This window comes from Hyla sarda, chromosome 3, assembly GCF_029499605.1.
Source record: "Hyla sarda isolate aHylSar1 chromosome 3, aHylSar1.hap1, whole genome shotgun sequence".
NCBI classification, from domain to species: Eukaryota; Metazoa; Chordata; class Amphibia; order Anura; family Hylidae; genus Hyla; species Hyla sarda.
Genome location: NC_079191.1, coordinates 45996475 through 46010777, shown reverse-complemented (window position 1 = coordinate 46010777; position 14303 = coordinate 45996475). Strand labels below are relative to the sequence as shown.

General features: G+C 42.0%; 1 long non-coding RNA gene across 1 annotated transcript in view; it reads left to right on the top strand.

Moving 5' to 3' along the window:
- The window catches only part of LOC130360548 (uncharacterized), a 29838-nt gene extending 15844 nt beyond the window's left edge, over positions 1–13994 (top strand). The window contains exons 2-3 of the long non-coding RNA XR_008890703.1: positions 5692–5790; positions 13583–13994. This is a non-coding gene — a long non-coding RNA (uncharacterized LOC130360548). The remainder of the gene's footprint in view (positions 1–5691; positions 5791–13582) is intronic.
- Positions 13995–14303: the final 309 nt, after the last annotated feature.

The window sequence follows — 14303 nt, the reverse complement described above, 5'->3', positions numbered from 1 at the left end:
CTCCCATAAGTGAGTCCACCCCTCACATTATATATACAGTATCTCCCATAAGTGACTCCACCCCTCACATTATATATACAGTATCTCCCATAAGTGACTCCACTCCTCACATTATATACAGTATCTCCCATAAGTGAGTCCACCCCTCACATTATATACAGTATCTCCCATAAGTGAGTCCACCCCTCACATTATATACAGTATCTCTCATAAGTGAGTCCACCCCTCACATTATATACAGTATATCCCATAAGTGAGTGCACCCCTCACATTATATATACAGTATCTCCCATAAGTGAGTCCACCCCTCACATTATATATACAGTATTTCCATAAGTGAGTCCACCCCTCACATTATATATACAGTATCTCCAATAAGTGAGTCCACCCCTCACATTATATATACAGTATATCCCATAAGTGAATCCACCCCTCACATTATATACAGTATCTCCAATAAGTGAGTCCACCCCTCACATTATATATACAGTATCTCCCATAAGTGAGTCCACCCCTCACATTATATATACAGTATCTCCAATAAGTGAGTCCACCCCTCACATTATATATACAGTATCTCCCATAAGTGAGTCCACCCCTCACATTATATACAGTATCTCCCATAAGTGAGTCCACCCCTCACATTATATATACAGTATTTCCATAAGTGAGTCCACCCCTCACATTATATATACAGTATCTCCAATGAGTGAGTCCACCCCTCACATTATATATACAGTATCTCCCATAAGTGAGTCCACCCCTCACATTATATACAGTATATCCAATAAGTGAGTCCACCCCTCACATTTTATATACAGTATCTTACATAAGTGAGTCCACCCCTCACATTATATATACAGTATCTCTCATAAGTGAGTCCACCCCTCACATTATATACAGTATCTCCCATAAGTGAGTCCCCCCCTCACATTATATACAGTACATCCCATAAGTGAGTCCACTCCTCACATTATATACAGTATCTCCCATAAGTGAGTCCCCCCCTCACATTATATATACAGTACATCCCATTAGTGAGTCCACTCCTCACATTATATACATTATCTCCCATAAATGAGTCCACCCCTCACATTATATACAGTATCTCCCATAAGTGAGTCCACCCCTCACATTATATACAGTATCTCCCATAAGTGAGTCCACCCCTCACATTATATATACAGTATCTCCCATAAGTGAGTCCACCCCTCACATTATATACAGTATCTCCCATAAGTGAGTCCACCCCTCACATTATATATACAGTATATCCCATAAGTGAGTCCACCCCTCACATTATATACAGTATCTCCCATAAGTGAGTCCACCCCTCACATTATATATACAGTATATCCCATAAGTGAGTCCACCCCTCACATTATATACAGTATCTCCCATAAGTGAGTCCACCCCTCACATTATATATACAGTATCTCCCATAAGTGAGTCCCCCCCTCACATTATATACAGTATCTCCCATAAGTGAGTCCACCCCTCACATTATATATACAGTATTTCCATAAGTGAGTCCACCCCTCACATTATATATACAGTATCTCCAATGAGTGAGTCCACCCCTCACATTATATATACAGTATCTCCCATAAGTGAGTCCACCCCTCACATTATATACAGTATATCCAATAAGTGAGTCCACCCCTCACATTTTATATACAGTATCTTACATAAGTGAGTCCACCCCTCACATTATATATACAGTATCTCTCATAAGTGAGTCCACCCCTCACATTATATACAGTACATCCCATAAGTGAGTCCACTCCTCACATTATATACAGTATCTCCCATAAGTGAGTCCCCCCCTCACATTATATATACAGTACATCCCATAAGTGAGTCCACTCCTCACATTATATACATTATCTCCCATAAATGAGTCCACCCCTCACATTATATACAGTATCTCCCATAAGTGAGTCCACTCCTCACATTATATACAGTATCTCCCATAAGTGAGTCCCCCCCTCACATTATATATACAGTACATCCCATAAGTGAGTCCACTCCTCACATTATATACATTATCTCCCATAAATGAGTCCACCCCTCACATTATATACAGTATCTCCCATAAGTGAGTCCACCCCTCACATTATATACAGTATCTCCCATAAGTGAGTCCACCCCTCACATTATATATACAGTATCTCCCATAAGTGAGTCCACCCCTCACATTATATACAGTATCTCCCATAAGTGAGTCCACCCCTCACATTATATATACAGTATATCCCATAAGTGAGTCCACCCCTCACATTATATACAGTATCTCCCATAAGTGAGTCCACCCCTCACATTATATATACAGTATATCCCATAAGTGAGTCCACCCCTCACATTATATACAGTATCTCCCATAAGTGAGTCCACCCCTCACATTATATATACAGTATTATCCCATAAGTGACTCCACCCCTCACATTATATATACAGTATATCCCATAAGTGAGTCCACCCCTCACATTTTATACAGTATCTCCCATAAGTGAGTCCACCCCTCACATTATATATACAGTATCTCCCATAAGTGAGTCCACCCCTCACATTATATATACAGTATATCCCATAAGTGAGTCCACCCCTCACATTATATACAGTATCTCCCATAAGTGAGTCCACCCCTCACATTATATATACAGTATTATCCCATAAGTGACTCCACCCCTCACATTATATATACAGTATATCCCATAAGTGAGTCCACCCCTCACATTTTATACAGTATCTCCCATAAGTGAGTCCACCCCTCACATTATATAAAATAAATTCCTCTCTAGCTCCTAATCGCCAGCAGCACTCATGCAGGCCCAGGTCATGACTCTCCCACCACTATGCTTGACTGTAGGCAAGACAACTTGTCTTTTTACTCTTGACCTGGTTACCGCCACACACGCTTGAACCATCTGAATAATAATATATTTCCAAAAATGTAAGGGGTGTACTCACTTAAGTGAAATTCTGTATGATGTAGATGGGAGTACTGCCCACTTCTAGGGCCCCAATAGCTGGGAGAATGAGGGTCCCATGATCTGACTGCAGAGTACAAATGGAGAGGTGGTCACATATGTGGATTTGTCATACATGTCTAAGATTGGAATACATCTTTCACCATACATGCACCAGATGGACTTGATGGACAACAGTCCCCTTATCCCACTGTCTAATCCATTATACTAATCACTAAATGGGTCCTTCTGGTTATAACTGACACTGATTAAATAAAATGGTTCAATAAACAACCAATAATATATGTATGAGGCATCTTATAGGGTATCTGAGTCATGGAGTCGTGACCTCTCAGGTGGTGGACCGGCAGACTTGCCTCTAAGGAGATTTGCCAAAGTAAATTACTAAAAGTGATATGTACATTAAAGTTATAGATAGATCCTAACACATTTCCAGTCTACAGATATTATTGTAGCTGCTAGATATCATTTCTTCTGTCCTTCTGCTTGTGTTTGTCTAGCGTTCTTCTCCATGAACTAGTTCCCTGCCAGAGAGAAGAGTGATTTAATGTTCCTCGTATTTTTTATCTGTCTTTGAGTGAATTATATCTGCAGATTGCATGTCAATGCTTAAAACAGGGTCATACTGATAATCCATCTGTATTTGATCAAAAAGCCAATCTGTTGCCGTTTCGTATAGGTAATCCCAAGCTCATATGCAGAATGAAGACTGCGCTCTTGAAAAATACGAACAACTGGTTCCAACAGATGTATGTGTATCCGAGAATGTCACATATATTCCGCAGAATTTTTCTTGTAGCACAAATAGTTCTCATCAAGCTATTGTATGATAGATCTGTGTCGTGAGCCAAATAAGTCTACCTCCGTCCTGGTGTTAGCTGCTAGTGCTTGATAATATTGTGATGATTAAATACACAGTAATTACTTCAATTATTGTAATCACGTCTTAAACAAAGAAGAGATGATAGGAATAATAGGAATATTAAGAAGATTATGCTAGAACAGCCAACCCCAACTTTCCAGTATATACAGCTCATTAGGTATCAAAGATTTTACAGATACAAAGATTTTTTTTACTTCTTTCTCACACATCTATAGATGTTAATATGAAACCCTCTTGCCAAGAGTGGGCACTGAGGGCAGACAGAAAATCATTGGTATCTTTTACCATGGAGGGAATTTCCCTTAGCAACGATCTCAGAAGCCAATCAATATATTTAGACAACGACTCTGTAAGAGACCTGACCCCGGAGACTATGGGTCTCCCGCGTGTGGAATCTAGAGTCTTGTGAATTTTCCGTAAAAAATACCAATTAGCCTCTTTGGGCACAGATGCCAAAAGTTTCTCTGCATTTTTTTTTCAGAGAGAATGCCAACTTCCACTTGGCTTCTGAGAAACATTTGAGGTTTGGACTTAAGTTTATCCTAACTTTGAAATTAACTTTGTCTTATAAACAGCTCTGAAGTCCATAGATATATACTACTAGGTAACCTAACACTGTAAAACATGGCTTTTAGGGCTCTTAGACAGTGTCAGACACATGTTTTGGGGCTATTACTGAAGTACAGGTTTAGATAGAACCAGTTCAGTCAGAACCAGAGCTTTTTGATAGAGTTTGGCGAACCAGCAAAACTGAATTTCACTCATCTCTAATGAAGAGATCCTTATGTTTAACCAAGCTGAACGCTCTATCAGTTTTATGTACTCAAGAAGAAAACAGACATGGTGCACATCTACAATCTTGCACAATGATCCAATTGCTTCTCAGCATAATTTCAAAAACGAACAGGTTGTTAGTATATACGTTTTGATCAAAAAGTACAAAGCCCACTCGCCACGTCAAGGCCACCTATTTAGAGTGGGTCCCTAACGTCCCTAGCATTGTTTGAACATGTGCGGCACTCTTCCCCACCCCCTCAGCCCAACCCTATATAAGTAGTAGTTAACTACACAAGGGCCATTTCTTTCCTAGCAGCCTCCCAGTCTGACTGGGAGAGCATGGTAAGTGAGCCATTACACCTTGTTCACACTGGTGTGGTGCTGTGCCCGTTGCTGCCGTGGCGCCGTGTCTGCGGGGAGGTGCGACCCATAGACTGGTTTGAGTGCCATTGGGGACGCTCTGCCAGTGGGTCGTTTCCCCCCCATGGGCACTGGTGTCGCGGTGGTGGTGGTCGCCACCCAGTGCTACGCCATTTTATGCTAGGGACATTAGGGACCCACTCTAAATAGGTGGCCTTGACGTGGCGAGTGGGCTTGTACTTTTTGATCAAAAATGTATACTAACAACCTGTTAGTTTTTGATATTATGCTGAGAAGCAATCAGATCATTATACAAGATTGTAGATGTGCACCATGTCTGTTTTCTACCCGAATTCTATCAGTATTATATTTACTGTTTATTTTCATTTATAATCTGGCATTTCCCCCTCTAGTAAATAGAATCCCTATACCTGCTTGATACTTTTAGTTCATTGGAATTATGTGACAATATTATAAAGTAACATTATAACAAGGAGTAACGCAGTCTTAGTCTTAGTCTCTTTGTGATTTCTTCATTGTTTGTAAATAATAGGATCTCATCGAGATCGCTCCTTTAGTTATCACTTCTTATCACTGGCAAATAAATGCTGCAGAATAGAGTGTAATGTTACAACTTGTTCTCCAGGCTCTGATCTTGGCACAATGTTTGTTTGTCTACAGCTTATACATTTGGGATACTGTATATCCATTGGGATCTAAGACTCATGAGGAGGTACTGCCCTGTGCCCCATCTCTCACATCCGAGAGCAACGCTCAGAGGTAAAATGAAATCTGCTTCATATTATCAAGTATTCTGTCAATGTAACGTCAAAAAACGCGCACACCTTATTTGTAGTGTGGCTTGTTCTCCACCTCATGTACTGGGGGAGCTTTTATTCTCCCATTCATTGAATCCACATCACACGTTGTTGTTCACAGCATCCACATACACATAACAACATACACTGACAACTTAAAACCTAGAGGACATGTTAGAAATGCCTACTGGGTGGGTTTAACACAAAATTTTGTGTTGGACCAGATTTACAACACAATAATAGGTTAATACATATATAGGCTATGTTTACACAAGGTATTTTGGTTATATTTGTAGCCATAAAAAATACTACTACTAATTAAAAAAAAAAAAAAAAAAAAAAGTTGGAGAAATTGCTGTCGACTTTACGGTCAAAAGAATTGAAAGAACAACTGATAATGTACTCAAAGGTGTGCCTAAAACTTAACTTTTAATAGTACCTTTAAATGGGTACTCCGGTGCCAAGACATCTTATCCCCTATCCAAAGGATAGGGGATAAGATGCCTGATCGCGGGGGTCCCACCACTGGGGACCCCGTGATCTTCCACACCACACCCTGTTAGAATCAGTCCCTGGAGCATGTTTCCTCCTGGTCTGATTACTGGCGATCACGGGGACAGAGCATAGTGATGTCACGGCTCCGCCCCTGTGTGATGTCACGCCCCTCCAATAGACTTGCATTGAGGGGCGGAGCGTGATGTCACACGGGGTCGGAGCTGTGACATCACTTTACTCTGTCCTCGTGGTCGAGATGGACTCAGCCTGAGGACTTCCAGTGGTTCCGGAGGCCGCTAAAGGTGGGTGCTGCATGGTAGATCCCTGGGGTCCCCAGCAGCAGGACCCCGGCGATCTGAAATCCTATCCAAAGGATAGGGGATAAGATGTCTAGGGGCGGAGTACCCCTTTAAAAGTTACCATTTATAGTGCCTGTGTAACCAACGCCATTAAAATCCTAATTTTCTACAAGGTGGTCAGCACCATTAGAAACAACAAGCACAAGGTGGGGCTCTGATGGGCCCTGCCAGCCCACCCATGCCAACAAGAATTATACAAAACTATAAACCGCTGACGCGTTTCTACCACCTGTTCACTAGTGGCGTCATCAGGGAGGTCTAAAATTCGTATTTTACCAATTCAGAATGACCACAGAATATTGATATATATAAGAGGTATTGACTAGTTGGCTGAAAACATGGCATTAGTTCCTGTTGGAAAAAGAACACATGGATATCATCCTTAGAATGTACGTCATCTGTGAAGGGAAAAGCTATCCCTAATGATCCTGTAAGGAATTTACGGTCAGATTTTGTTATTCATTCCTGCTCTCATTTCATATTTACAACAATGAATAATGAACATGCTCATAGTTCTTGTTTCTCATTTGTTTCATTACGATGTTTACCATGTGGGATAAATAACATTTTCCATCTATAGTACCAACATGGCAATACCTATTTTTTATATATGTTTTTTTCTTTTCATAATATAGGGCTTTATTGGAAAAGGGGAAGTTATTATTATTATTATTATTTTTTTTTTACACTTTATTTATTTATTGAATCACATCTGTTCTGCAGCATAGTATAACTGTTAGTATACACCTATGACTGGACCTCGCATACACCTATGGCTGGAAATCACAGGCTTCCATACTTGTCAGACAGGGGTCATCAGCTGCCATGGAAACAAATCGGGACCCAGCGATCACATCCCAGGGTCACCGATGGGGGACAGAGGAACCCCCTCCTATAGATGTAGTGGTCAGTATGGCTGGGAGTTGTAGTTTTGCAACCGCTGTAGGCACCCTGGTTGGGAAACACTGAATTAGACTCGGCACCATATTGAGGTACATGCCGATCCTAGGCGGCATTGCTGGTATTACACGTTCTTAAGATGATGCACATCCATTTAGCATCGCAGAAGCATAAACCGTAATGAGAATGCAGGTCCTGCAGACATGTAAAGCGTTGAGCACCTGTGTTTGCATTATCAGGATTTGTGGATTCACAGAAAAAAAAGCACCTGTATATTCCAAGCATAGAGCAAATGAAGCCTTCCCAGTGACTCAGTTCTAAATTTAATCCTATTGGCTTCCACATACTTTTATTGTGCCATGACACCCACCTAGCCACCTGTCCTCATCTAGTACAGCAGTCAATGTAATATTTTCCCTATAATGTTGTTTTCCTGCTTCATAGTTTTAACAAAACATCTACTCATTTATATTCAGATATGTATTTTACATACACTAAATGACCACTTTATGAGAGACCTCCATCGAGTAGCAGGTTGGACCTCCTTTGGCCTTCATCTATTTGTCATGGCATAGCTTCCACTTGGTGAATAAATTGTTTTGCAGGAATAGAGACCCATGTGGACAGGATGGCTTAAGGTCCAGACGTTCTCTAAACAATCTGTTCTCCCTTATCACAGAAATGTTCTATAGGATTAAAATCTGGAGATTGTGAAGATCAGGGAAGTAAGGAAACCCCACTGTTATGTTATTGGAACCAATCCATGACTATATGACCCATGTGGTGTGGTGCATTGTCCTGCTGAAATTGTCCTTCTCCAATAGGGGAAAAAGTCGCTATGAAGAGATGACCTTGGTTGACCACAACGTGTTGATAAACTCTACTGTCCAAATGTTTATCCACTGGTATAGAAAACCCTTTCCCTCACCATTAAGCCACCTGTACCAGCCTTAGCCGTTTTACTCCTTTAGCCAAATTTTAACCAGTGAAATTTTGGCCTTGGCAAGTCTAGCCCCAATGATCATATGTACTGTATATAGTTAGAATAAGTGTTGAGCTTTGCAAACTTTCCGAAAAAGTTTGCTTTACAGTGAACAGGTTCTCCACAAACTGGCAATGAAATAAGCCTCAAAATACATGAATTACACTGCCTTAGAGCTCTTAAGCTACATAAAACACTGTTAGGATAACATAGGAAAGAATTCAAGTAGTTTTAAAGTCATTTAAAGGCCAAGTTAAAGGGATACTCCCCTGGAAAACATGGGTGCCAGAAAGTTAAACAGATTTGTAATTTACTTCTATTTAAAAATCTTAATCCTTCCAGTATTTATCAGCTGCTGCATGTTCCACAGGAAGTTCTTTTCTTTTTGAATTTCCTTTCTGTCTGACCACAGTGCTCTCTGCTGACACCTTTGTCCATTTTAGGAACTGTCTGGAGCAGGATAGGTTTGCTATGGGGATTTGCTCCTACTCTGGGCAGTTCCTAAAATGGACAGAGGTGTCAACAGAGAGCACTGTGGACAGTCAAAAAAGAAATTCATAAAGAACTTCCTCCGGAACAGGTAGCAGCTGATAAGTACTGGAAGGGTTAAAACTTAGCATAGTAATTTAAAAGTAATTTACAAAATTTAATGTTTAACTTTTTGGCACCAGTTGATTTAAAAAAAAAAAATGTTTTCCAGTGGAGTACCCCTTTAATTACAAATGTGGTAACCATGGTAACATAGCTTGCTTAACCTCTTAAGGACCCAGCCATTTTACACCTTAGGACCCGGCCATTTTTTGAACATCTGACCACTGTCACTTTAAACATTAATAACTCTGGAATGCTTTTAGTTATCATTCTGATTCCGAGATTGTTTTTTCGTGACATATTCTACTTTAACATAGTGGTAAAAAAAATTGTAACTTGCATCCTTTCTTGGTGAAAAATTAGAAAATTTTATGAAAAATTAGAAAATTTTGCATTTTTCTAACTTTGAAGCTCTCTGTTTGTAAGGAAAATGGATATTCAAAATATTTAAATTTTTTTTTTCACATATACAATATGCCTACTTTATGTTTGCATCATAACATTTACGTGTTTTTACTTTTGGAAGACTCCAGAGGGCTTCAAAGTGAAGCAGCAATTTTCCAATTTTTCACAAAATTTCCAAACTCACTATTTTTCAGGGACCAGTTCAGGTTTGAAGTGGATTTGAAGGGTCTTCATCTTAGAAATACCCCAAAAATGACCCCCTTATAAAAACTGCACCCCCCAAAGTATTCAAAATGATATTCGGTCAGCCTTTTAACCCTTTAGGTGTTTCACAGGAATAGCAGAAAAGTGAAGGAGAAAATTCACAATCTTCATTTTTTACACTTGCATGTTCTTGTAGACCCAATTTTTGAATTTTTACGAGGGGTAAAAGGAGAAAATGTATACTTATTTTTGTAGCCCAATTTCTCTCGAGTAAGCACATACCTCATATGTCTATGTAAAGTGTTCGGTGGGCGCAGTAGAGGGCTTAGAACCGAAGTAGTGACAAGGGGATTTTGGAGAGTACGTTTTTCTGAAATGGTTTTTGGGGGGCATGTTGCATTTAGGAAGCCCCTATGGTGCCAGAACAGCAAAAAAAAAAAAACACATGACATACCATTTTGGAAACAAGACCCCTTGAGGAATGTAACAAGGAATTAAGTGAGCCTTAATACCCCACATGTGTTTCACGACTTTTGCATATGTAAAAAAATAAAATAAAATTTCACTAAAATGTGTGTTTCCCCCCAAATTTCAAATTTTTGCAAGGGTTAATAGCAGAAAATACCCCCCAGAATTTGTAACCCCATCTCTTCTGAGTATGGAGGTACCCCACAAGTTGACCTGAAGTGCACTACGGGCGAACTACAATGCTCAGAAGAGAAGGAGTCATATTTGGCTTTTTGAGAGCAAATTTTGCTTGGGGGCATGTCCCATATAGGAAGCCCCTATGGTGCCAGGACAGCAAAAAATACCCACATGGCATACCATTTTGGAAACTAGACCCCTTGAGGAACGTAACAAGGAATAAAGTGAGCCTTAATACCCCACACGGGTTTCACGACTTTTGCATACGTAAAAAAAAAAAAAAAAAATCATTAAAATGGGTGTTTCCCCCCAAATTTCACATTTTTGCAAGGGTTAACAGCAAAAAATACCCCCCAAAATTTGAAATCCCATCTCTTCTGAGTATGGAGGTACCCCATAAGTTGACCTGAAGTGCACTACGAGTGAACTACAATGCTCAGAAGAGAAGAAGTCATATTTGGCTTTTTGAGAGCAAATTTTGCTCAGGGGGGATGTCGCATTTAGGAAGCCCCTATGGTGCCAGGACAGCAAAATAACCCCCACATGGCATACCATTTTGGAAACTAGACCCCTTGAGGAACGTAACAAGGGGTACAGTGAGCATTTACCCCCCACTGGTGTCTGTCAGAACTTTGGAACAGTGGTCTGTACAACATTTTTAATTTGCGCAGCCCACTGTTCCAAAGATCTGTCAGACACCAGAGGGGTGTAAATTCTCACTGCACCCCTCATTACATTCGGTGAGGGGTGTAGTTTCCGAAATGTTGTTTTTTTTTTTTTTTTGCGTTTGTCAAAACCACTGTAACAATCAGCCACCCCTGTGCAAATCACCTCAAATGTACATGGCGCACTCTCCCTTCTGAGCCTTGTTGTGCGCCCCCAGAGAACTTTACGCCCACATATGGGGTATCTCCGTACTCGGGAGAAATTGCATTACAAATTTTGGGGGGCTTTTTTCCCTTTTACCTCTTGTGAAAATGAAAAGTATAGGGCAACACCAGCATGTTAGTGTAAAATTTTTTTTTTTTTACACTAACATGCTGGTGTAGACCCCAACTTCACATTTTCATAAGGGGTGAAAAGAAAAAAGCCCCCCAAAATTTGTTAGGCAATTTCTCCCGAGTACGGAGATACCCCCTCTGCGGCCCTAAACTGTTGCCTTGAAATACGACAGGGCTCCGAAGTGAGAGAGCTCCATGCGCATTTGAGGCCTGAATTAGGGATTTGCATAGGGGTGGACATAGGGGTATTCTACGCCAGTGATTCCCAAACAGGGTGCCTCCAGCTGTTGCAAAACTCCCAGCATGCCGGGACAGTCAATGGCTGTTCGGCAATACTGGGAGTTGTTTTGCAACAGCTGGAGGCTCCATTTTGGAAACAGTGGCGTACCAGACGGGTATGTGTATATGTAGTGTTTTTTACTTTTTATTTTATTTTGTGGTAGTGTAGTGTAGTGTTTTTAGGGTACAGTAACACAGGCGGGGGGTTACAGCGAGTTTGAGCTGCAGCGCAAAATTTGCTGCATCGCAAACTTGCAGCCTGATACTCACTGTAAGCCCCTGCCCATGTGAATGTACCCTGTACATTCACAGGGGGGACCTTCAGCTGTTGCAAAACTACAACTCCCAGCATGCACAGTCTATCAGTGCATGCTGGTAGTTATAGTTTTGCAACAGCTGGAGGCACACGGGTTGGGAAACACTGAGATAGGAAACAGACAATGTTTCCCAACCAGTGTGCCTCCAGTTGTTGCAAAACCACAACTCCCAGCATTCTCAGGCATGATGGGAGTAGTAGTTCGGCAACATCTTTAGAGCCAGATGTTGCCGAACTACAACTCCCAGCATGCTTGGAGTTGTAGTTTTGCAACATCTGGAGGACTACAGTTTGCAGACCACTAATACAGTGGTTCCCAATCTGTGCCCTTCCAGATGTTGCAAAACTACAACTCCCAGTATGCCAAAACTGTCCAGGCATGCTGGGAGTTGTAGTTCTGCAACATCTGAAGGGCCAGATGTTACAGAACTACAACTCCCTGCATGCCTGGACAGTAAGGGCATGCTGAGGATGTGTAGTTTTGCAACATCTGGAAGGGCACAGTGGTCTCCAAACTGTGGACCTCCAGATGTTGCAAAACTGCAACTCCCAGCATGCCCAGACGCCAAGGGCTGTCTGGGGATGCTGGGAGTTGTAGTTCACAGGGTCCCATTACAGCAATGCATGTCGCTTTACGGCGACTTGCATTGCTGTAAAGGGCCCGACCGCGGCTGAAGATCTACCCACCTATCGCCGCCGCCGCCATCTTCCTAACCGGGATCCGGGTCTTCAGGGACGAGGTAAGTACCGGGGCCGGTCCCCAGCACTCCCCCGTCCCCCGCCGCGTCCTCCGGTCTTCCTCCTGTCCTCTCCGGACGGGAGGAAGTAACCGCCCCCCCTCCTGCGATTGGTCGGTTAACTAACCGACAGATCGCAGGGTATAGGAGGAGGTGGCAGGCTTGCCACCTCGCTCCTATACATTAGCATGGTCCTGGCTGTCTGTGACAGCCGGGATCATGCGAAATTACCGGGCGGTCGGGTCCCAGAGACCCGATCAGCCCGGTATCACCGCAGATCGCAAGGGCGATTTCCCTTGCGATTTGCGGCGATCGCCGACATGGGGGGTCTACATGGCCCCCCTCGGCGTTTGCCCTGGATGCCTGCTGAAGCATTTCAGCAGGCATCCAGTTCCGATCTCTGCCCGGCGCGCGGCAGAAACCGGAAAACGCCAGGGCGTATGGATACGCCCTGGGTCCTTAAGGCCCAGGGTGTGAGGGCGTATCCATACGCCCTGGGTCCTTAAGAGGTTAAAAACACACAGCACTAGCACATTTTGTATGCTTTTGAACACAAAAATAAAGGTGCATAAGGCTTTGGTGGACTGGTGAGAGCTGTAGAAGTAAGACGACAGCAGGCAGTGGTGGACTGGTGAGAGTTGTTGTAGACAACAGACATCAGGCATTAGTGGACTGGTGGACTACTACCACCACTGTGTGCAAACAGCAGGCAGTGGTGGTAGTAGTGTCTAATCAGTGGCGTGTGGCAAGGAGTTTAAATTCCTCACTGATCCATGCCTTATTCATTTTAACAAATAGGAGTTTTTTTCATGTTGCTAACAGACAATCTTGTTTGTTTAGGGGTGACAACGTCTTCTGTGCTGAACACTCTTTCTGAAGCTACACTAGAGAATGGACAAGATAGAACATCCATGGCAAATACAGCTCGCCATCCTTGCCAGCTTTTCTGAGGGCCCGGCTTGTTTAACCCCTTAAGGACCGGGGGTTTTTCCGTTTTTGCATTTTCGTTTTTTGCTCCTTGCCTTTAAAAAATCATAACTCTTTCAATTTTGCACCTAAAAATTCATATGATGGCTTATTTTTTGCACCACCAATTCTACTTTGTAATGACGTCAGTCATTTTGCCCAAAAATCTACGGTGAAACAAAAAAAAATCATTGTGCGACAAAATAAAAATAAAAAAACGCCGTTTTGTAACTTTTGGGGGCTTCCGTTTCTACGTAGTACATTTTTCGGTAAAAATGACACCTTATCTTTATTCTGTAGGTCCATACAATTAAAATGATACCCTACTTATATAGGTTTGATTTTGTCGGACTTGTGGAAAAAATCATAACTACATGCTGTACTGTGTAACCCCGCGTTATATCAGGAGAGCAGGACCAAGGACGTACCGGTACGTCCTTGGTCCTTAAGGGGTTAAAAAGGTTGGTCCTCATGGTTGTTGTCATTATCATTATTACTATTATTAGTCACCTTGAGTAGGTTCCTTGTCACCTGTCCCCTTGACAGATTCTATCGCTTACTCCTCCTCCTCAGGTTGCACTTTATTCTCGTCATC